The sequence below is a fragment of the Mauremys mutica genome, chromosome 2, assembly GCF_020497125.1.
Source record: "Mauremys mutica isolate MM-2020 ecotype Southern chromosome 2, ASM2049712v1, whole genome shotgun sequence".
NCBI lineage: Eukaryota > Metazoa > Chordata > Testudines > Geoemydidae > Mauremys > Mauremys mutica.
The window spans coordinates 81,621,269-81,646,167 of record NC_059073.1 but is presented as its reverse complement, the minus strand read 5'-3'; the positions used below and the strand labels follow the sequence as shown (position 1 = coordinate 81,646,167).

Here is a 24,899-nt window from a genome sequence, read left to right as displayed (position 1 = left end):
GGCCCTGCTCACAGAAGCTGGCAAGGAATGGGCTAATGCTGCAAGGAGATATGTACCTAAAAGGTACTGAACACTAAATATCAGAACATTCACATACTTGCACATTCCACACAGATAACAAGGAACAGGCTGGCCCATCCTAATGGCAGGGGCAAAAGGGTAATATGATGGATAGAGTTGTTTTGATCGAACCAACATGTACAAGGTGAGAGGCGGCACCTTACTACGTAAAGGGGTTGTACCTTGCTGCGTAGAGGGGTTGCACCTCAATACGTCAGGTGTGATGTGTAATTTGTTTGTACCTATGTATAAGAATGCATCCCTGGGGCGGTGTCTTTGTCCAGCCGAGGGGGCAGTGGAAAGTCCCGCCACTGACTGAGCTGAGTCCATTGTCAAGGAGTACATATGTACTGGCTAGCTGTATCTTAGCAGCACCTTGGACTACGTTTGCCAGGGAGCTGGAGACTGTGCTTTTCTTCGACAATAAACCTAGTCGACGTGACTTTGCATCTTACGAGACTCTGTGGTTATTGAGGGGTTCTCGTCGGGTCTGCTGTGTCAGCTATCTGCGCAGAGCTGGGACAGCACACAGAGGGAACACACGCACGCAGCTGAGTGATGTCAACATTGGAGAAAGCAGAGCACCCTACCGGTAGCTTTCAGGCGGAGCCCTTTTGCAGACTTTGCTTACTGGTCTCCTATGTGGCTGCTCTGGAGAGTTGTCTCCTCACAGTTCTCTCTTACTGTGTGAAATATACTCTTACAGGAGTGGCTGATATTGGGGGCGGAATAGGTGCTAAGACCACAGCTGCAGGTTAGGTGTCTGATGAATGCTTTTGGAGGAAGTGGCTGGTGGTTGGGGTTGCTGCTGGGGGCTGCCTATGGCCATTGTGGGTGTGTGTTTTTCAGTGATGAGGTTCCAGCCATGCACCATTGGGAGCTGAGACAGAGGAACCCAGATGGATAAACAGAATGTGGCTTTGGACAATCAGTGTCCCCAGATAGACAAATGGTCTATGGCCAGCTGTGTTGAACAGGCTGATGGTAAAGAAGGTTTTACCTAATTGCAGCCACTTTTGACTTGCCGATTAAAATTAAGGACTGTTCCTCTCAGTTAATATGGGTGTTAGGTTTCATAAATGCTGAATAGCCATTGCTCATACTTTACAGAAATATAACACATGGCACTGATGTATTCCTTTGTGTCTTCTTAAATACATTACTGAATATAGCTACAGGTACCTTTTAATCTGATAAGGGTTGCAACTTGTGAACCATTCAGATTTATTGAACTGAAAAGCCAAGCCAGATTCAGTATAATTTATCAGACTTTTTTTAAAGTAATATTTTGGATGCAAGTTTTGAAAATAAATATTTAAATATGGGTTCTTTGCATTTTATATAAACCAATGGAAAAAAATTTACTATTTAGGGGCAGTTTTGCCTTTGATGCAGCACTAGCCAATCAGCTTTCTCTAGTTCTAAATGGCACAAGCACAACAAAATCTGGAGGTGGAACTTAAAGCTTGATAGGACAGTTTCAGAACATCTGCAAATATCTGGCAATAACTAGGGTGACCAGATAGCAGGTGTGTGTGTGGTGGGGGGTAATAGTAGCCTATATAGGAAAAAGCTCCAAATATCGGGACTATCCCTATAAAATCAGGGCATCTGGTCATCCTAGCAATAACTAGGGTGACCAGATGTCCCATTTTTAAAGGGACAGACCCGTTTTTGGAGACTTTTTCCTATATAGGCTCCTATTACCCCACACCCCCGTCCTGTTTTTTCACAGTTACTATCTGGTCACCTTAGCAATAACTGACTGCTAAGAAAATTAGCTATATTAAAAGTAACATATACCCCTATTTGTTCCAGATTAGATGAAAAAACCCCAGTCATCTTCCTGTAGTTTCTTTGCAAAAGGAGCACATTATAATGGAGCTACATTGTCGACACTGGCTCCACTTAGTTTATAGATGAAGCTGAAGGTATAGTTTGGGAGACTGCCTTTCACCCTCTGGGTGATACCATGCAATTGAAATTTGCAACTGTGCTTGAGTTAATAGCTCAATAGAGCTGAACAAGGGAGAAGGGCATTTTATGAGCGGTCATCAGCTAGAGGTTTTATGTTCACCCTTAAATCCAACAAATCGATTTTGTTGAAATCTGGGACACACCTCAAGGCTCACACAGTTTCTTGGGCTTTTCATGATGGGTTAGATTGAAGGCTATGGGATGATCTTATGAGAGGGGTTATTATTTTTGAGAGGATTTGTGATGGGGTGGGACTATCCACTCTGGCACCTCCTGCTGGTTGTCATAGGAATTAGCTCTGCTCACCAGGGCACCCTCCTCTGGCGATGCCTCACCATGTCACTTTCATTCCAGGACCCCCGCCACTCAAGACTGCAGCATCCATTTCAGTGACACTGCCTTCGGACTGTGCCACGGTCTGTGTTCTCCCCTTCCGGGAGACTTGCAATCTCTATCCAGCCACTACCTCAGCAGCAATTACAGTTCTTTGTCCCGGGGCCACTTCCCATGTGGCTCCAGCACCCTTTTCTGCCCTTACCTCAGGGCCTCAGCTTGCAGGCCATAGCAGCCCGCCAGGAGCTCTCTTTAGCTTGCCCAGTCCCTGCTTGTAGCATTGAATTGTCCCACGTGCTGGGCTCCTTCCTCCTGCTAAGAGTCTGGTCTTCTCCCCTCAAGTTCCAGTTAGTTACTGAACCATGCTCTGCCCTGCAGCCTTTTTTATATGAGCCTGCCGGGCAATGATTGGCTACTCCTCTCATCCCCTTTCTAATTGGCTGCCTCCAGCACAGCCTCCTTAGGGCTGCTTTTAACCCCTTTTCTGCCAGTGAGGGCTGAATAAATTGGTACTTTAAATTTTGAGAGACAGGTTTGGTTTTGGAGAGGGCAAGTGAATCTGGTACTGTGGGTATGTATCTTTGGTGCTGTATTCTAATTTTGTACAGGCAGCTGAAGTCTTGGATAAGTGATTTTGAAAACAAATCTAAAAGACAGAACAAGATACAATCCCGGAGGAACAATCAGCCGCAGCTGCAACTGTTAGTATTCATCTTACTTTGTTTTACCTAAAGAGTTTGTCAGACAACTGCTAATCCAGTCAGCAAAAAAACAAGTGAGCAATCTCATGTTGGATGGTTTGCATTTAAAACAGTTTAAAACTTTGTGACGGTCTTCCGAAGGAGAAGGAGAGAGAGTGTGTGTACACACACTAGCCACCAGGATAGCAGTAGACTGTATTTCAGTTTGGTTTTGTCTTACAAGAGTAGAAATAGCACATTTCAAGTTGCTTGGTGGTTGTTTACAGCAGTGGGAATGCCCCCAACACTCCCTTTGGCTGCTCAGAAATGAGACTTACTAATCAAGCACACAAGCTATTAACAAAAGAAGAAGTGCTTTACTTATTAGTCAATCTTCAGGGTGTCTGCAATACTAGAGCACTTTCCCCATTTATTTAATACAGGGACATCTAGCATAGGGAAGGCCAATAGCTCAAAACAGACATATTAATCACAGCCCAAGGAACCTCCTCTATACAAAACACAAACATATGTGCATAAAACCTTAACTTACTCCATGAGTATTTCCCTAAAATCTCCAAAATATCTTATGCAGTTAATGAAATTCACCTGGACCAGGCTAATACAGTAGAACCTCAGAGTTACAAACTGACCATTCAACCACACTCCTCATTTGGAACCGGAACTGCGCAATCAGGCAGCAGCAGTGACAAAAAAGAAAAAAAAAAGTGCTAACGTAAGACCAACAGACCCCAGTCGTCGGCAGGCAAGATCAAACCTGGGACCTCTGAAGCTAAATGCATGAGCCTCTACTGCATGAGCTAAAAGCCATGTGGCTGTTGGCTAAGGCTGTAGAGCAGACTCATTAATCTCTCTCTAATTAGTCTCAGTGCCACCTGATGGGACAGAACCCTACACCCTGGAGGTGTGTGGATTACACAAATACAGTACAGTAGTGTGTTAAACGTAAACCACTAAAGAAATATAGGGAAAGTTAAAAAAGATTTGACAAGGTCAGGAAACTGTTTCTGTGCTTGTTTCATTTAAATTAAGATGGTTAAAAGCAGCATTTTTCTTCTGCATAGTAAAGTTTCAGAGCTGTATTAAGCCAATGTTCAGTTGTAAACTTTTGAAAGAACCACCATAATATTTTGTTCAGCCTTATGAACATTTCAGAGTTACAACCAACCTCCATTCCCAAGATGTTCGTAACTCTGAGGCTCTACTGTACTCTTGAAAGACTTCCTTCTACCATACTCATCAGCCTCAGTGCTCAGTAATGGTCTGCAACTCCAAGTCATGGTTTTCAACTTCTTGTCAGTCTCTCCTTGCACAGTAGTTCCCAAGAATCTCACGACGAAGCGAGACTTGGAACTGAGTCTCAGACAAAATGGAACCCTTCCCTCCAGTACCTTCAGACATAGAACTGTGCAGGGGAGAGCCCCCATTCCAGGGGCACCAAGGCCCATACAGCCCAACCCTTGCCCTCAGCCATGTGGGCTTAGGGAAAGTAATCACTGCAGGGGTTTACCCAGAAACTCAACCCTCAGCAGCAGAAACAGTCAGTCACAGAAGCACCTATGTACCCTGTGAGGTCATCAGTCCCCAGCAGCTTTTTACCAATCTCTGGATGTTCTTTCCCCTCTGCTAAATGCCTATTCTCTCCAACTCCCTCCTGTCATCTCCAGTACAATCTTTTTACTTGGATCTCACTTTGCCTGCCCTCCATTCTACCCTCCTTCTGCCCTGTATTCTTTTCTCCTATTACTCTTTCTCCACTCACTTCAGTGTCCCTCTACCCAACTTTTGCTTTCTGTTTAGCTAATCCCCTCAAACAACAAAGTATAAAAAAGGAAAAACCACACAGCTTGAAACAAACCAGCAAAAAACCCCATGAAACTAACACGATGTTTGCAACTCATCACAGTGCTTGCCCAGTTTGAAAGTTTTATCCTTTCTTCCTCAACTGTTTCCCTGTCTTGGCTATCAGAATGTAAGGTCTTCAGGGCAGAAGTTGTCCCTTACTTTACTACACCGTGAGGTTCTATTCTCAGCTGGTGTCCTTAGATGCTACCATATTACAAATCATCATAAAGAATAACAATACCCCATCAACATGGCATGCCAAGCCCATTCAGCTGGTTGTCTGAGATGTCTTCTCCCTTATTTCTGTCCCATTACTTGAATAGTTTGCTGTCATACTGTTTGGGACTGCTATGGGTATCACTTCCAGATAGAGTTCTGGAGGAAGGATGACTCTGCTGGGATGTAATGATCCTTTTAGCACAACTCTCTCGCTCAGCTACAATTTATTGCTCAACCCTGAGCAACCTGCTGTCTACTAAATACATGACACGGGTCACATCAGTTCCCAATTATTGGTCAGTACTTAGGGGAAATACTATTCCTATTGCCAGTCATATCACTCAGCCATGCTAGGAACTCAAACAACTTTTCATGATAGGTCATGATGACTCTCTTTGTTGCATCTTTCTGCTTTGTAGCATTTTTCAGAGTGGAACTCATCTTTAAAAAGGCAAGAGGTAAAATCAAAGCATTGGTCAGTTTTAAGTTGAGCAGGGAGCTATTCTTTCCTAAGATTACATGGAGATCAACTTCTCTGGCTCTCCTGCTGCTATCTTCAGTTGGAATTTTAAAAATATGATGTACAGAATGTGTGTTCTTAAAACCTCATCCTTTATATATCAAAATCTGCAGGTCTATTTCTAGAACATTGAGTAATGTAACATGGAACCCTTGTCTACCTGGAAGCAAAATTCCATTCCCCAAATAGCATCTAGACTGACACTCACTTATGGGGCTGAGGATCCAGGGAAACTTTCTTATTCTGTTGCTGTCAGCAACCATTTCATTTCCCTGTACATACAACCTCGCTCCTTAAACAATCTGTTTGCAAGCGAGCCACCATTTTCTGCCAGCTAGCAATGCAGTGTTACTAGTAATTGCAAAAGCCATTAATAAGAGAGGGGAAAAAAGCAAAAACACAAAAGGGAATAAATACTGTACATAGCCTGAAGGGTTTTCCCTCCCACACATGATTCACTGTTGTTCCTTGCCTCACTTGGGAAAATGTTGTCCTGCTGAAAATATACCTCAAAGGCAACTCTGCCTCAGAGACATCACATATGCATATTGATAACATACACTTTGTAGCACCTAGAGATGTTTTTAACGAGGCATGCTGAAACATACGAGCAACTTTCTCTCTCTTCTCCTTCTGTGCGCCACAGATGATTTTAAAACATGTTTCCTGGTGGTCTTTTTCCCTTGTGAGAAAGAAAAAAGATGCCACAGACAATAATTCTGAATGGCAGGAGCTGAGAGGAATGACTTTCCATCTTCCCCATTCTGGACACGTATGGGTGAAGGAGTTCCCTTCAAACCTCCAAATCAGCTTGTCCATTTTTCCTTACCACTACTCCAGAACCATACACAGATTTTTCAGTCAAGTTATAAATAGATATCCAGAAGGAAAGACCCTCCCCCAAGGGCATGTATTTATTTTGTGATCGAAAACAAGGGACGGGAAGCTGGTCACTAAACTGTAACAGGTTTTTTGTTTTGGCAAGGGTGGGAGGAACATTTCAATTTTCTTGATGCTAGATTGCCACCTTACCTGCTGTGTGGTCATTTTCCATTAACTCGTGACTGAAAATCAATCAATATTTATATTAGGGTAGTACCCAAAGGTCCTAATCTGGCTCAGAGCCTCACCGTGTTAAGTGTTGTACAAAAGCATAGGAAGATGTGGTGTCTGCCTGGAAGAACTTTTTGTTAGGAAGGTGAACCTGGTACATTCATCAGCACAGTATAGTAGACACCTTCTATTCAGCTGTATTAGTGGATGCTCAGTGGTAATCAAAGAGCACAGTTTATATTTTAGAATGGACAGAAGAGAAATGGCTTTCTGTGCAGGAGGACTGCACTGTGACTGACATCCTCTTCTACATTCATTAAGAACCACCTAGTCACTCTATAGATATATTGACATTCAAGATCTGTAATGCATCATCTTCAAGTGTCTAAAAACAAAGTCTCAGCTTTCTCCTTCGTCTAAGCTACTGAACAAATTGAGTTAAACTGCTTTGCAGTATTATGGTAACCACACTTGTGAAATGCCAGAACAGGGGAAGGCAACCTATGGCATGCATGGCAAAGGCGGCACGCAAGCTGATTTTCAGTAGCACTCACACTGCCCGGGTCCCGGCCGCTAGTCCAGGGGGCTCTGGATTTTAATTTAATTTTAAATGAAGCTTCTTAAACATTTTAAAAACCTTATTTTTAAATAACAATTAAAAATTAATAATTAAAAAACTATTGCTTTACATACAGCAATAGTTTAGAGTGAGTGTGTGTGTGTGTACATGAATATATGAATGACTCCTAGAAAGAGACTTCTAAAAACGTTAAAATGTATTACTGGCACGCAAAACCTTAAATCAGAGTGAATAAATGAAGACTCGGCACACCACTTCTGAAAGGTTGCCAACCCCTGTGCTAGAATTAGATGTGCAACTGATGGGGTTACAGAGAACATCAGAGAAGAAATTACACCATATATTAGACTTCTGGTTGCCAGCAGATACTTCTTAAATTGATACTTCCAAAACCTACCTAGGAAAATGTATCCACGCTTGCATGAAAGTTTCCTGCCTTTGAGTAATAAGACCTATTATAATAGGTGCTTCAGCCCGGGGACATAACCAGGCTTGTCAGTCACTGGCAGCAAGAGAATGCACCACTCCCTCCAGCTGTGACAAATACCACAGCCTGGATAATTCTATCCTTTTTTCCCCCAAGTTAGTGATTTTGCTAACTATGCTTTGAAAAGGACAATAGTTTATCCTACTGCTGAGCAGATGAAATGAACCTGAATTTTTGGATGTCAGTTACCATCTCTTTCTGACTCCAGATGATCCCAGGGTAGGCCAGATCTATGGACTTCATTACTCGAAGAAAAGACATTTTCACATATGTTAACCTATTCTTCATCATGCTGATGTACACAGAGCCATTACAGCAGGCTTTTCACAGCACAGTGCCTGCAGGGTGGGAAGCAGGATCATATTTTAAACTATGGACATCCAAAAATGAGGTAAATTATACACATTTCATCTTCCCCTTACTAGGGCACAAAAGCCTAGAGAAGACTTCTGCCAAAAATGGCATTGGATGGGAACTGGATGACCAATTTATAGAATTTGGTGAACTGATGGGCAGGTGGCCACTTGACAGATCTCATGACAAGAGACATCGGACTTCTCTGCCAATTAAGTTGTCAGTGCTCCTAAGAATTGGACTGAGGCTTGATAGCAGGAAGGAAGATATTTCTTGAATTTGTGACAAAAAATGGAGTTTGCTTTGGGAATGAATGTTGCAAGTAATATTGTTGTAGCTGTGTTGATCCCTGGATATTAAAAAGACAAGGTGAGTGAGGTAATATCTTTTATTGGACCATCTTCTGTTAGTGAGAGAGGCAAGCTTTTGAGTTCTCACAGAGCTCTTCTCTGTCAGTTGTGAGGACTACCTGGGGGTGGAATCAGGACAAAATTAAGGTTGGTTGGGTCACTTATCTGTGCATTTCTTACCTTACCATATTTTAAGTGCAACCTTAACTCTGAATTTCTGAGTTCATAATGCTTGGTTTGGGGATAATTACATCCCTGTAATGATTTTTCCCTTAAGTTACTGAGACATACCCTTACTGTAAACTCCATTTTAATGTACCATTTTGCCTGAGAATTTCCTTAAGTTTTTAAAAATTAAAAACACAATGAAACAAACATTTTCTGCACTAATGCTAAACAAGAAACCCAAAAGGAATGCTTTGTGCAATATTTCGAATGATTTGAACATATGTAATATCAACTGTAAGTAATTTTTTAAATTTTAAACTTTTAAAGGCAGATTTACCAGTACTCCAAAGCAGGGCAAAGCAGCCAGAGAGAACAAGCCAGTTAACTTGGGTTTACAGCTGCTTTGCATTGCTAGAGCAAGGCAAAGCATCTGCAACATGCAAGGAAATCTGGCCCTTATTTTCTAGGTGGCTTTCTGATTTGCAGGGCGGTGTAAGTGAAACTTGTACTATGTAAAGTGGAGGGCAGGAAAAGCTCAGTCCTTGAATTCCATAGTCTCTGTGCGCTAAAGGCTCCTCATGCACTCCCGCCTCCCAGGAGTGCTGTCTCTGTTATGCATTAGAGCCAAGGCCTCTTACTTCACCCTTTGGCATTGGCACTGTCTGTGTTGAATCCAATGCCCCCACCACCACCACCCGAGGGGAGAAGGCAACTGAGCTCTGCAGTTAGGAGTCTGGCTGCTGGTGTGTTCTCTAGGTACTCAGGCACGATTTTCCATCTTCCAGCACTGCGCCCCTCATGGAGATGGGGGAGGGGCAGCCACTCATCCCTGAAACTAGCTAGCCTCAGTGAGTCGCTCTGTGAAGGGCTGGAGCAGGAGACACAGGTCTTTCCTTTTTACCTCTGGCAAAAAGGGAAGCCTTCAGGGGCCCCAGCTGCTGCTAAAAACTACTCAGAAGGGGAAGAGGCATTAAGGGGGCAGTCTCTTGGAGAGACAATCCGCCCCGTGATATGGCTGACAATTAGACAGTCACTTTACTGATCTGGATTATTACTCAGAAGCTTGAAGCAAACATTTGGAAGTTTTTCAAAAAAACCTTTGCAGCTGGGAGGTCTGGCTGAGCCCCAGGCTGCTGGGGAGGCGGATAAAACTGGAGGAGCCTTCAGGAGGGACTGCCAAGGCATGAGGCATTCCTCTGCTGCCAGTGTCTGACAGGCCCGGCTCTGCCCTCAAGAGGCAAGCGGGGCTGGCTGAAGGACCCACTGTAACAGATCTGTGGACCTTAGCGCACAGAAGAAAAACAAACCAAACATTAATTTGGCTAACTAAAGGAGGTCACACAAATATGTTGCACCGTAATAGCAATCACTTCTGTTTAATGCTGTGTTAGCCGGTTGGCTTTATATTTATATTTGTTTGTTAAAGTTCTCACTCGTGTGGTGTGTAGTTTATTTTCTTGACAACTTTTCGTTATTTAGCTTAGTATGGGCTTGTAGTTAAGGCACTGAATTGAGACTCAAATGATCTAGATCAGTGGTTCTCAAAGCTGGTCTGCCGCTTGTTCAGGAAAAGCCCCTGGGCCGGTTTGTTTACCTGTCACATCCGCAGTTCGGGCAATCGTGGCTCCCACTTGCTGCGGTTCACCGCTCCAGGCCAATGGGAGCTGCGGGAAGTGGTGATCAGCACAACCCTCAGCCCATGCTGCTTCCCGCCACTCCCATTGGCCTGGAGTGGTGAACTGCAGCCAGGGGGAGCCGTGATCGGCCAAACCTGTGGACGTGGCAGGCAAACAAACAGGGGCTTTCCCTGAACAAGCGGCGGACCAGCTTTGAGAACCACTGATCTAGACTGCTTCAGATACAAACTTCCTCTGTGACCTTAGGAAAATAACTTTCCCTCTGTGTCCCCCAGTTCCCAATCTTCTGCTTATATGTATTATACCTGTCTCCTACCCTTTGTCATCTTGTCTGTTTAGACTGTATGCTCTTCAGAGCAAGGGCTCTCTTCTACTGTATTAAACCACCTAGCACAGTGCGGCTCTGACATTGCTCAAGTGTTCCTCAATAGTGGATTTAGAATGTGTGTGTTGCATTATGTTTAGACTTGCATTCATATTCTGGTAGAGCTCAGTCACACAACTTCTATCCCCACTGGAGAGCGAGATCAGGTAGATGGTTAGCATGCTGTGTAGTTTTCATTAAGAGGGTCATTTAAGGAGCTGATTTATTTCCTCTTTGATCAAATAATATTTGACTGACATTATTTCATTAGTTAATATATCTACTGTTTATTTGCTTTGCCTAAGGCTATGTCATTTCTGGATATAGTCTGCACATATATGACCTGCACATATATATTCTGTAAAATATAATGCAACTCTCCTAAGTATTATTTGTGAGAGCATTAACCAATATCACTACAGATCCTATGCATAGTTGCTGAGATTAGAGTATTTTCTCACTTTAAAAAGGAAAAAAAAAAAGCCTTAGATCTATATAGGCAGTTACTGGCACTGATTTGAGTGAGGGTTTGTGTGTTTAAGACATGGGTATGTATTAATCTAACTCCTTTGTTCATAAAAGGACTGATCAGAAATTATCATTTGTGAAAGTCTTAGAGGGGGGTTTGGTGAAAGAAACATGAAGGTCTTGAAGCTAATGACCCACGTAAACAGCATTTAATATATTTAGCAAATGATGCTAACGGTGAGCAAAACCAAAAAATTGAAGAGGGAGGAGGGGCAAATTCATTCTTCGACTGGGAAGTTATTGAATATTTATAGTCAGAGTACAGATAGTTAAAGGGAGGAAAATGGAGAAAAGTGATGTGGCAAATTTCCTGGCTCTGACACAAACGTTGTTCACCTCATTACTCATGGTCACTACCATATTAGCCCAATCCTATTCCCTTTGAAGTAAACAGGAGAAGGATCAGACATTGTGAATGAAGAGCTGCGTTCCACAAGCAGCAGGAACAGCTATCCTATGGTACAGGAGACAGCATGCTCAGCTGCCACATTTCAGGTCAGATTTCCTTACAGACCTCTCTTAGAGGCACTCCCTGTTCATCCCCAATTCCCTCTACGACAGCGTGCCACCACACTGCCCCCGACTATGGACTACACGTTAAAAGCATGATCTAAAGCTCGTTGAGCTATTTACGGTATATTAATCAGAGCTGGGGGAGTTGTTTAATTTTTAACAGTATGACCTTTTGATACACAAATACAAGGCATAAGAGAAATAAACAAACAAGTTGAACTAAATGACGTAGCATGTGACCTTTGGTGTAAGCTTAGTGAGGGCCACAGTCTGATACCCTGACTCCCATTGAGACACCCCTTACTTGGATTCTGGGACAGCTTGTGGTGTAAAGTACTGCAATAAGGGTGGCAGAACTTGACTCAGTTGCAACGTGCCCATTGCCTGTCTCAGGTCTTTTGGTACCTCCACTGCCAACCAAAATCAAGAAGTGCAAAGACAACTAAAATCCTTTTAATTAATCTTATCAGAGATCTTTACAAATCTCACTTAAAGCCTAGTCTCAGTTAAAATGTGGTTCTTATTTTATCCAAACTAGTTTGCCTTTCTCTAGTGAAGATAATCTGTCTTTACATTACTAACCAGAGGTACGGGAACGGAATGCTTTTTACATCATTGGGATTACGGACAGATTTGACTTAGACTGGAAAACAAAGATCAAAGCCCTGCGCCATTGCTGATGCTGCCATATCAACTGAAAAAAAATATCATTAGCCTGTTTTGTTTGCTTTTTCAGTCAGATGACACAGGTGAGCAGGCCCAGTGGAATGAATTTTGAAGGCTGTGTGCCAGATGTAAGTATGTACATAAATGAATTCCAGTAAGAAATACCAGGGTGTGTGCACATGGCTTCTGGGCACCATTACCTTAGTATGACAGGTCATTCTGGGAACAATCTATACTTGGAGTATGCAGCATTTACTATCAAGACAATCTTGCCATCATTTAGTAATAGGTTTTATGATGATAGTAACAGGTATAAAGGGGAGGAAGGGTATGTGAACTGCTGATCACCGCGTTGTCATCTTAGCTGTAGTTTATGACAAATAAAGTTCTTCACCTTTACAAGTTCTGCCCGACTCTAGAACTGTAAATCTGGAGTACACAGAGGACATCAAATTTCCTGCTGGCAGGTAAAATGTCTGGCATAGTGGAATATTGGGGACAGAAGTGTCCAATTTAATGAAGGAGGATGTCCCATAGAGTGCAAAGGGTTGAAATAGCCAATGAGAGCAAAAATAATGTGTCAAGTCAGATGTAAAAAACTTGTTGTAAACAGGGAAATAAAGAAGAAAAAAGTAAAAGGGAAGGAGATGAAATGAGACAATAGGTGAAGAGGGCTTGTGGGAAGAAGTGCTATGGGAGGGTGTGTAAGCTTGTCTTTGTCACCATCAGAAATTGGTCCAGTAAAAGATATTACCTCATCCACCTTGTCTCAGCTAAAACAAGTCATATGGATTTCACTGGAAGGGTATTTTCTATTGAAAGAGTCATCTTTAAATATACATAAGAAGTCCCTAACTATAATATTTGACTGACTCCATTACTCTAAATACTGTACTGCTACAAGAGAATAAGGAAGGGATGTATTCTGTAAAGGATTCGGGACATAAAGCACTGAATCCAGGTACATGCAATTTACTTGATGCAGTTGTTAAAAGATGATTTTTTATTTTCTCTCTCTCTCTCTCTCTATATATATATATATAAAAAAAAATGGGGAGGGATAGCTCAGTGGTTTGAGCATTGGCCTGCTAAACCCAGGGTTGTGAGTTCAATCCTTCAGGGGGCCACTTAGGGATCTGGGGCAAAAATCAGTACTTCATCCTGCTAGTGAAGGCAGGAGGACTGGACTCAATGGCCTTTCAGGGTCCCTTCCAGCTCTATGAGATAAATATATGGAGATATACCTATTTTTATATATAGACAAACAAACAAGGCTGTTTAGGTGTGAGTGCCAGACAAGTCAGCAGTATAGATCAAGTATGACAACATTTAACCTATATTTTAAAATTTCTTCAACTCTTTCAGTGCATGTGAAACATGGGAGATTTATAGCCATGCCACAGTTTCTTGGCACCTTAGAAAAGAAGTTGGAATCTCTGTCTTAGTATATCATATTTAACAATTCTTCTCTTTTCAAATCACTTTCAAAATAATGAAAGATAAAAAAAGATTGCCTCCCCACTGTATGAAGCTAAAAGAAACTGGTGTTACCATAAGGTGGCACAATGTGGCTGTCACTTAAAACAGAGCGAGAAAAGCTCTCTCACTAATGACAAGTGCCGAGTTCTTCCTATCCGAGATTGTACAATGTGCATGTAATGAAGCAAGTGCAGGAGGCTCTGATGAAGCTTGACAAATGCTTGTTGTTTTTACCTTATGGTTGCACTGATTTTTTCCTCCTGCTTCTTGGCCATCTCTTTGCTTCTGCTTGTTTCTTCCCCTCTCTCATCTCACCAGTTCAGACCTCTTTGGTTGCTACAAAGTGAAAGTTTCAAAGCTGGCAGCTCTATTGAAGAAAAGTTAATATTTTTGCCTATAGTTTTAATGACTCAGGGATGTTGGGATTTCCTAGGTTTGATGTATTCTAGTCAGGAACGATAGCAGGATACGACTGATAGTCTCTCACCAGCAGCAAGTAGGTGAGCCGAAAAACTGCCTGGCATGCCCTTTGCTTTTAGGATGCCGTTGGCTAGGTCAGGATGCCAGAAAGGTTTGTGACATGTTCAGTGAAATGCAGCAGGCAACTCTAACCAGCACCTGGATCAATCAGTTGGGGGCATGCCACAGTACTTAGGCTACGTCTATACTACCCGCCCTGGTCGGCGGGTAGCATTCGACTTCTCGGAGTTCGATATATCGCATCTCATCTAGACGCGATATATCGAACTCCGAACGCGCTCCCGTCGACTCCGGAACTCCACCACCACGAACGGCGGTGGCGGAGTCGACGGGGAAGCCGCAGACTTCGATCCCGTGGCGTCTGGACAGGTGAGTAGTTCGAACTAAGGTAGTTCGAGTTCAGCTATGCTATTCGCGTAGCTGAACTTGCGTACCTTAGTTCGACCCCCGCCCCCCAGTGTAGACCAGGCCTTAGATAGCAAATTGTGCTCCTTGCGGGAATGGTGCATGAGCTGGCAGGACAGCTGGACCTCCCTAGCACATAGAGCATTGACTAGGATTCCTGCCCCGATGCTGAATGGAGGCAGGACAAAGGAGGAGGTAATGCTGGTCAGGATTAGGCTTGGTGCCTTATGTTATGTTTGTGGAGTTTCAAATTGCCCCCACCCCAGCATTTTAAAATTGTAATTTTCATAGTGAGATTCAAATTGGAAAAACAATCTGAAAAATACAGTTAATCAATTGGAAGGAAAGAGCCAGCAAACGGTAATGCTAAAAGAGCACTAGAGGTGACTTTATGCACCAAAGTGGATATGATCATCTACTTATGAGTGGAAGGATAGGCCAATAGTTAGGGCACTAGCTTAGAGTTTAGGACACCTGGAGTCAATTCCCTGCTCTGCCACAGCCTTCCTCTGTGACCTTGGGCAAGTCCCATCTGGAAAAATGGAGATAACAACACTTCCCTACCGCACAAGGGTGTGGTGAGGATAAATACGTTAAAAAGATTGTGAAGCTCTTTGAGAGCTACTGAGGAAAAAGCATATTAACACCTTCTCCTAGTCTGTCAATGGTGTGGAACTGCACAGGTAATAAACCAGAGCAGAATTTGGCCTGTTGAGTTTATAATGCAGCATGGCAGCAAGCAAAGGCAATTTTGAGTTGCATATTCTGAGGCATCCTAGAGCTGGGAGGTATTAATCTTTCTCCCTACATCAGTGTGACCACATCAGTAATGCTGCAATGAGTTCCAGGTGTCACACAACCACAAAGGCATTGGCAAATCCAGGGGAGTTCATTTTTCTTGCCCATCTCTGATCAGAGAGCTGGCAGGATTGATTTGTAAAGAGAGTCCATGCATTAAGTACATGTAGTTTGGGTTACAGATTATCAAAGACAGACATGGATGGTTGTTTCTTATCAGGCTCCAGCTTACTTAATAATTACAATATCACTAATAATAGCTAGCTCTTCTATCGCGCTTTTCATCATTAGAGCTCAAAGTGCTTTACAAAGGAGGTGATTATCATTGTTCCCACTTTACAGATGAGGAAACTGAGGCACGGGGCAGTAAAGTGACTTGCCCAAAGTCACCTAGCAGGTCAGTGGCACTGCTGGAAATAGAACCCACGTCTCTGGAGTCCTAGTGCTGTATCCACTATGCAACCGGGCTTAGTTTCAGCTGCCATTATACAGTATGATATGCTGGCTCTTAATTGTTATCCTAGCTTGGGCAGAAGTGCTCTCCACAATAGTGTACATAAAGGGAAAACATTAAAAACTAATCAGAAGTCCATGCATAAGTGCACACAATGTATTTGGACTTGGGTGCATATTTACCACAAGTGTTCGTGCCGATCAGAAAAATGTGCCCATTGACAACTCTGTAGGTTCCTAAGAACACATCTGAATGCTCATGTTCCCAGTTTTCAAGACCAAATGTGTTAAGTGCTTGCACATTTCTGGCACCAGACACACTGCTCTAGATTTAAAAGTACATCCCAAAGGGCTTAGCTTCTTTACTGAGCACAGTTAAATTGGCCAACCTTAATACTATTAATTAGGATGCTAGTGCATTTCAGACTTGTACTTTTAATATATTTTTTCTGGACAGTAGTGAATTTTCCTTGCAGTAGAAAATTAAAACTCTGTTACAGCGTATTGATACGAATGGCCATCATAAATCAGGTGACATTTTGCAGAGATGATAGCTCATTCCCCAAAGAGATTAGAACAAATATCATCTTCCCCTGAGACCATGAGCTCATCTTCAACTTAGACTTGCTAATTAACAGCACAAACACCTTCCCCACCAGGCTACACTTGCAACTGTGTTTTGACAAAAGCTTTGTAGATGACACGGAAAATATTTTGATGGAACACTGAGTTTGGTGAACAAGCAACACTACAATATATAGCAACTCTAATACTGTTACTCCAGTTGTTTGGACTCTCAAAAGAGTCAACTTCGAGGCCAGACAGGGTCTATGCAAGAAATCTGTAAAGAGAGACATTTGGTATCTATAGGTTTCTCCCAACTACTCTACCATACTTAGCAGGGGGCAAAAATCTTGTATATGGCAACCTGGAAGGAAGTTTTGACCAACTGTAATTATGGTGAGGGCTCCCTCTCTGGTAGGTTTTACCAAACTCCCACCCCTTGCCTTGGGGTGAAGAACACTCCTACAGCCTTTGGGGTGACAACATTTTGCCCAGGAATTGTTCCAATGCACACCTCTTTAGTCCAGCACCTTTATCGCAGAACTTCAGTGTCACTGAAAGGGAGAGGTAGTGCAAACAAGACAGTATTGCCAACACTTGTGATTTTATCACCAGTCTCACAACAGAAGGTGTATGTCCCAAACCCCAGATATGGGGGTCACATATATACGTGAGAATCCCACCTTTTATTTATTATTAAAAAATAAGTTTTCAGCCTTCATGATTGCAGAGGAAATTGTAAAACTATGACTCAACTGCACACAGGTTCACAATCCAGAAGGTAAATAAAAAGAAGCCAACATTTATTTATTAAATCTCATGATCTTAAAGCCAATTGTATGATTTTGGGGGAGCCTAACTCATTAGTTTTGAATAGCTGGGTCTGGCCTTACTGGTCTAATGGAGCCAGTACTACAAAGGTAACTCAAATGCTATCAATAAGCACACAGTTCAAACTGCCCCTCCACAGTTGTCCCACACTCACCAATCAGGTCACCTCTGTTCCTTTTGATGGTGACTGAATCTTGACTGTAATGCAAGCTCATAGAAGTCAAGCATCTAGCTGCTCCCTAGGCCCGTCTCCCAGCTCCGAGCTCACACTACGGGCCTGAAGCATGATAGACCCTCCACAGCAGCCCATGAAATCTTTTCTCCAGTGGCGTCCCCACCCTCCAATGGAAGAACTGGCAGCAGACAGTAGGGGTGGGATTTCCCGCCAGTTCTGTAACCAACCAGGGCTCTGGGTGGATGGAGAGGCCCATCGCCTGAACAATTAGGGTAGCCCTTCCCGCTGCTGCCGCCAAGTGGAGTGCGGTTCCACAATAATCATGACACTCTTGAATAAGGTTTTCAAGATGACTTTGCTTTCCAGTTCACTGATGAGTTAGTTGAGGAAAAATACCTGCTTTAAAGGCTGTGGGGCCTGGCACATACACTTCTGCTAGGCACTCACCCTCACCATGTGTATCACCAACACTTGATACATTCTGAATAATTCTGGTTGTGTTATAAAAATGGAGATTAGCAATGTTCTCATTGTTATTTGCATTGTATTTTTACGGGGGGGGGGGGGGGAAAGGGGGCGGGGGGTGGTGACACTACCAGGGAAATTTAGGAGTAAAAGCAATCCCTTTTTGGCTGATTTATTGTAGCTCTGAGCAAGAGTTATCCCTAGGTTTTATTTCCATTCAAGGTCTGTTACTAACTTATTGGGACACATCGACAGATCACAACCTCCCTTGTACCTCATGTTTAGCCATCTGTAAAACAACATAGCACTTAGCTACTTCACAACAGAGCTGTGGGATGCAGTGTTTTCAAGGTGCTTTCAGATTCTTTGATGAACAGTATGTGTTAAGAGATCATGAGCAGAAAGACATCAGACTTCAAGTACTTAGCAGAGAGCAACCTTCTATCTAGAAGTCCCTACTTTATTAAGATCCTCGTACAACTGGGGTTGGCAAACTTTTTGACGTGAAAGCCACATCTGGGTATGGAAATTGTATGGCAGGCCATGAATGCTCACAAAATTGGGGGTTGGAGTATGGAAGTGAGGGCTCTGGTTGGGGGGTGCAGGCTCTGGGGTGGGGCCAGAAATTAGGCGTTCAGGGTGTGGGAAGAGGCTCTGGGCTGGGGATGAGGGGTGCAGAAGGGTGCTCTGGACTGGCACTGAGGAATTTTGGAGGGTGGGAGGGGGGGGATCAGGGCTGGGGCAAGGGGTTGGGACATGGAAGGGGGTCAGAGGTGCAGGCTCTGAGTGGCGCTTACCTCAAGCAGCTCCCGGAAGCAGGGCATGTCCCCTCTCCAGCGCCTACATGGAGGCATGGCCAGGCAGCTCCGTGTGCTGTCCCGTCTGCAGGCGCTGCCCCTATGTGTAGGAGCCAGAGGGGGAACATGCTGCTGCTTCCAGGAGCCGTGCGGAGCCGCAGCATGCACAGAGTGGGGCAAGCCCCTGACCCCGCTCCCAGGCTGGAGTGGGGAAAGCCCTGGACCCTGGTCCCCAGCAGGAGCTTGAGGGCTGGATTAAGATGTCCGAAGGACCAGATGCAGTCCCCGGGCTGTAGTTTGCCCATCCCTATCGTACAACATGTCCTGGTCCTTTCTGGGGTCTGGCAGATCAACAACTTTATGAATTCAGCTCAACTACACAATCAATACTACATAAATACAAACCAATTATTATTAGTGCCCGAAGAATTCTGCATTTCTATGGCTGAGAAATAGGTCATGGAATCCACCCCTTGCTACAAAATTGACTCTGGAATCTAGGCTTTCATTGAGCCCTCATGTGAAATTTACGTTTGGTTCACATTTTCCAGGTTAACAAATGCAGTGTTATTTTCATTCATCTGCAGAGAGCCTGAAACAATAACTTAGGGAGGTGTGAACTGCCCTATTCTTTTCAATGGGATGAAACCTAAAGACCAGAGTTTCCCATTGTTAGCTATTTATTTGATGTTCATTTTAGAACAAACATCTAAGGATACAAAATGACTGTGCTTATCTCAAATGTCTCCCATGCTCTCTCAGATGTCAAAAGTCCCAGCTATGCCCTCACCCCTGCTAAAACCTCCAGTTTGCCTCTACCTGACTCCGTCTATGATGCAGTTATGTGTCGGGGACAACATACACTAAATCGATTTTAGTACATAACAATGCAGGGCTTGTATTATTTCTGCTTTCGTGTTTACATTAAAAATGGAGGGGATTTTAATTTAAATTATGCTTCCACATAATTTCCAGTCTGCTACATCAAAGTCACAGAATCCCAGAACTTAAAGGCAGAATTTCAGTCCAGCTGGTAGTGAAGTTCATGGTGTCTTGATTATTAATATGGAAAATTATCAGCAAAATCAAAGTTCAAAAGTTTCTATCAGAAACTCAGACATTTGCAACTTCATTGTTAAATGCCAAGCTCTGCTTGAACTGCATAGAAAGAACTTCTCTCTGTGGAGGAAAGATGTAGAAATGGAGAACATATAGCAAAGGATGTAAACAGATATTGCAACATGAGGATATTAATCATTAAAAAAAAAAGTTCAAGCATCTTCAATCCATATTCCTGGGTGAATAAGGAGAATAAGAGACATCACTGTGGTAAACTGTAAACTAATTGTGCTGTTGAAGTCTGAAAAGCATTTCAGGATGCAGCATGTTGGAAAGATGGTATATAAAATAAAGTTGTGATGTACAGAAAGGACAATAGATATGTAAGAAGGAAAAAAATCCTACATATACACAAAACCATGCTCCTCTGGCTGGAGAAAGAAAAAGATTTTGCTCTGGCCTTTTCTCCAGCACTCAGACAAAATAGCAATAGGTGTTATATTGAAAACCTTAGATGCTATAAATTTGTATCCTAGGCTAAAGGAAAGTGGTATTAAATGAAACTAGATAGAAGTTATTTACACTCAGTGTAATTAATCTATGAAATAAATTTTCAAGAATCACTCTAGGAGTGACCTGGATGGCAAACACATCCAGAGGGACTCTCTGACCTTCTATATTAAGACTGCCTATGTTTTATTTTCCAGGCTTTTTCAAAGATAAAAGGTTGCAGGACACACAGCATTATACTCACATTTTACTCTCGAGGCCAGAGCAGCTTCTGCATTGTAGCCTAACACAGTATGTCCTCCCCACTGTAGACTTGAACTGCTCTGGACAGCTGTGGGAAGGGGGGAGGGAAGTAACTGCATTTGAAACATTTGTGTTTGATTGTGTGCAACCTACCCAGCGCAGCTGGTCTGAGTCAGCTCTGAGAAGATGCTGTGCAGCTGTTTCTCTGGAGCAACACCAGTGGGCAAACAACAGCACAGCCAAACATCTCTGTACATCTGCCTGGTCTTTGCAGTTCATTTTCTCCTTACTCTGTCATGTTTAATCATTACACGTTAGTCTTTATCTTACTATATATTCCTGGGTATATGCTCAGAAGGCACAGGGACAGCATACTGCTATACTGGATTTCTCCTCAATTTTTCATTGTCAAATCAGAGCCCTGGAAGTTGCCACAGAAACACATTAGCCTTTTCAAAATGTATTATTGGACCTCTGGGCCATTGCTGATTCTATCCACATTCTAAAAACACCAGGGCCAGATCTTCAGCTGGTTTAAATCAACATAGATCCAGTGAAGTTGAAGAATTTGGCCCCTGATAATTGGTGAGCCCATTCAGTTAGAATTTATTTGCACAGAATAAATAACATGGCAGCATGTCAATCTAAAGAGATCCCTGTCAAGTAGCTAGGCTCACAGACACCATGGAGATGGGAGTGGTATGAGAACCTGAATAGAACAGACTCATCATCAGAATTACAAAGGCTCAGGCATTTTTGAAAAAAAAAGAAACAAACAAAGAACCAAATGACTGCTGAGTCAGCCTGACCGGACATTAACTAATGAGATGCTGTTACAAAGCAAATAATCAATTGACACAACATAGCATACAGAATACCTGGACTTAATCATGATGTAAAAGGGAACAGTCCCCGGTTGCCTAATATTGGGAGAGCAGTACAGTACTTTACAGTGCTAGAACCTCAGGTTCTAAAACACAGTAAACCACCACGTTGCCTTTAAATGGCTCAAATGAAAAAAAGTCTACATGACTCTTCACAGGAAATAATGGACTTCAGCAACACAGAGAGGAACATGTCAAGGTTCTAGCACCTTAAGATACTGCACTACTATACCATTTCCTTTTATGATGGTGGAAGCATGGGAAAGATTAAGTCCTGCAGCTATGTCCAGTTGTACATTCACCCACACAAGCCTATTATACTTTATACCGATATAATCTTCTGAAAAAGAAGACGAATTGCATAGCTTTTTTGAGCATTCCTAGCCAAAAGAGAATTGGAGATGAAAAGTTTGACAGGCAGCTACCATATGTACTTATAGGATACAGGTTATGAACCATGTTTGCTATGAGTGGAATAGTGAGCCCCATAGAAGGTGCCTCTTTTTTTCTCTCATAAATGACAAGGTTAGAGATTAACACAAGATTTGTTGCTCCATTGAAGAGTATCTTGTGATTTTAAGTGAGGTTATTTTTACAGTCTTTGTACTTGTATCAGTTGTTTTTCTAATTGGTAAAGGACTAAAAAGAAAAGAAAGAAAGAAAGAAAAAGCATTAATAACCAAGATAGTCATATCAGACTGATAAAAGTTAAGAGGGGTTAAAATACATGAAACACTCTACAATCTACTCTTGATAAGAGTCCAAAAGAAAGTTTGATTATGAGGAAGTTGATTTGAGGAGTATTTTGATTTTGAGGAAATGAGGTAATTTTTATCAGTAGACTCCGTGAATTACCATTGATGAGGATACAGTTGCCATTGATCTGACACACTTTCCACATTTGCTGGCCTTTCTGTTAGCTCCTCAGCAAGTTTACCAATCATTTTCCAAAGTCTTGAGTAAAATTCTCAAAAGTGCACATGTGACTTATGAGCCAAATTCTCATTTTCTGGCCTGTCTGGCACTTAGCGCTCAGGGAAAGACAGACAATACGACTTAGGCACTTAAGAGCCTATGTCACTTTTGACAAATAAAAATTTGAAAAATGTTACCCCTTGGCTCTACAAGAAAAGTGGAACTACTCTAACTTAATTTTAAATTGATTTACCTAAATGGGTGCAAACTCCTGATGTCAATGCACTTAAACCAATTTAACCCCTTGCCTAAATTTGTTTAGCTTGTGTCAGTAAATTTGTGAAATCTTTCCAGAAACACATCCATCTGTTCACTGATGGGAGATGCTCTCTCTCACACAGTCATTCATTCTTTACAGCATAAATTTGTTCATTTGAAGGTCTCAGACACCTGCGGTTTGTTTGTATAATGTATTTTAGCTATAGTTTTAAAATATTTTCCAGTGACCAAATATATATTTTTTTAAACAGACAATAGTTTATTTACAATAGCTCAACACTATGAGATACAGCAATGCAAGGGAAATGCACCAGACAAGCACCTATTTATTTTATAGCATATATTTAAGTAGATTATTCCAAATGTTACATGTTGGAAGTTTAAAATACTATTACATTAGCTTTGATATTGTGGTGACTAATGTTTCAATAATACATAACTTTGTGGAAACATCCCTGTATTCAATTTGTTTTACACAATTTATCCTGAATTACAGTAACTTATACAATTATGACTTGGTTCATACAATAGAATAATAAATACTTGAATGTATATTTTCATGCCTGTTTATTTAATGAGTCCTTGCACAACTCAGATGCGCACACCTTGATGGTGAGTTATATAAATTTGATAACTAGTTTGCATCTCTGATCTAAGAATAAAATATCCAGATTGTAATTTCTCTTATATAGTCAACATTGTCGAGTGTAGAATATCTGGCATACATTTTCATAAGTTGCAGACTAAACATTGCAAAGCACAAATGTTACATCTTTGTAACCAAACATTTAAAAGATAGAAATAGGTAAGATTATTTTAAGGGATATTTTTAACTAACTGCTGTAGCAGAGTACTGATAACTAGAAACAAAATATATTGCAGAAAGTTTGTGTACTAACACATATACTAGATATAAGCACAGCATGTGATATGAGATTTTTGGCCTACTCCTATTCCCATCGTAGTCAATGATACAGCTTCTAGTACTTCAATGGGGTAAGAATTACAATATATCAGAAGCTTCAGGAATCACATTTTTGCTGAGATCAGTAATCATTTGGGTGATAGATTACTTAAGGTATTTGCAAACAAAGTATTTGTTTAAGTTCACCCCACCTTCAATGTTCATCTTTTTCCTATGGTTTACAGTAATTAAAAATAAATATTTTGAACACAGTAGCCATGATGTGCATCTACTGTAAGAAACAATCCTATATTGACAGAGCAGATACAAGAAGTCTTCTCCATCTCTAGTTTCTGGGATTATAATGACACACCTGGTGTATTTATTGCAGTGACCGTCTGCCATAATAAACAAAATAAATTTTAAGCTTTAAACTTTCCACATATCACTTAATAGGTCATTGGTTACATTACCAGCTGCAACAAACTTATAGCTGAAAAAATGTATAGCATAAGTGAACATGAAAGAATACTAAAATACAAATAAATATATTTTAAAAATTAAGGCAATCACACATACAAACAGTTAAAAAGATTGTGTAAGTCTATATTGTTTAACCCAAATATTGTATGTTAATGATACCACTATAAAACAACTTAGAAGCAACATAAAAATCAATACATCAGGCTAAATCAATTTCTTAGAGAGATCAAACTGTGGCTTGGATAAATGGTGATCTCTCCTTATGGTGCTGAAGAACAGATGATAAAGAGGAGTACGGCTGGAGTTTATTTTAGGGTTGGGTCATAAAACTCAAATCCAATGCATCTACTTGCAAAATGAAACAGCATACCTGATGGCTCTCTCTTGACCTCTGATTTTGCAAAACAGATCATAGAATCTCAGGGTTAGAAGGGAATCTTAGGAGATCATCTAGTCTACCCCCTGCTCAAAGCAGGACCAATCCCCAGACAGATTTTTGCCTCCAATCCCTAAATGGTCCCCTCCAGGATTGAACTCACAACCCTGGGTTTAGCAGACCACTGCTCAAACCACTGAGCTATCCCTAGAAGTGCATCATAGGTCAGAAAACAGGAGAAAGCCCTAAGAAAGGACTCAATGAAAACATACTTTAGGCCTTGATCCTGTTTCCATTGCAGTCAATGGCAAACTTCTTAATGACTCTAATTCAAATGGAATAGGAGCAGAGCCACTGTATCTCACTTTCTGACTCTTCATTCCTAAGTCTATAGAGAGCTGGGGGCAATATTCTACATCAGTTTGTCCTATTTGTTTTGGCTGC

General features: G+C 41.9%; 1 long non-coding RNA gene across 1 annotated transcript in view; it reads right to left on the bottom strand.

Annotated features, from left to right (window-relative positions):
- LOC123364993 overlaps positions 1-20,707 on the bottom strand; it is a 55,322-nt gene extending 34,615 nt beyond the window's left edge. The window contains exon 1 of the long non-coding RNA XR_006577391.1: positions 20,616-20,707. This is a non-coding gene — a long non-coding RNA (uncharacterized LOC123364993). The remainder of the gene's footprint in view (positions 1-20,615) is intronic.
- Between the last annotated feature and the right edge of the window lie 4,192 nt (positions 20,708-24,899).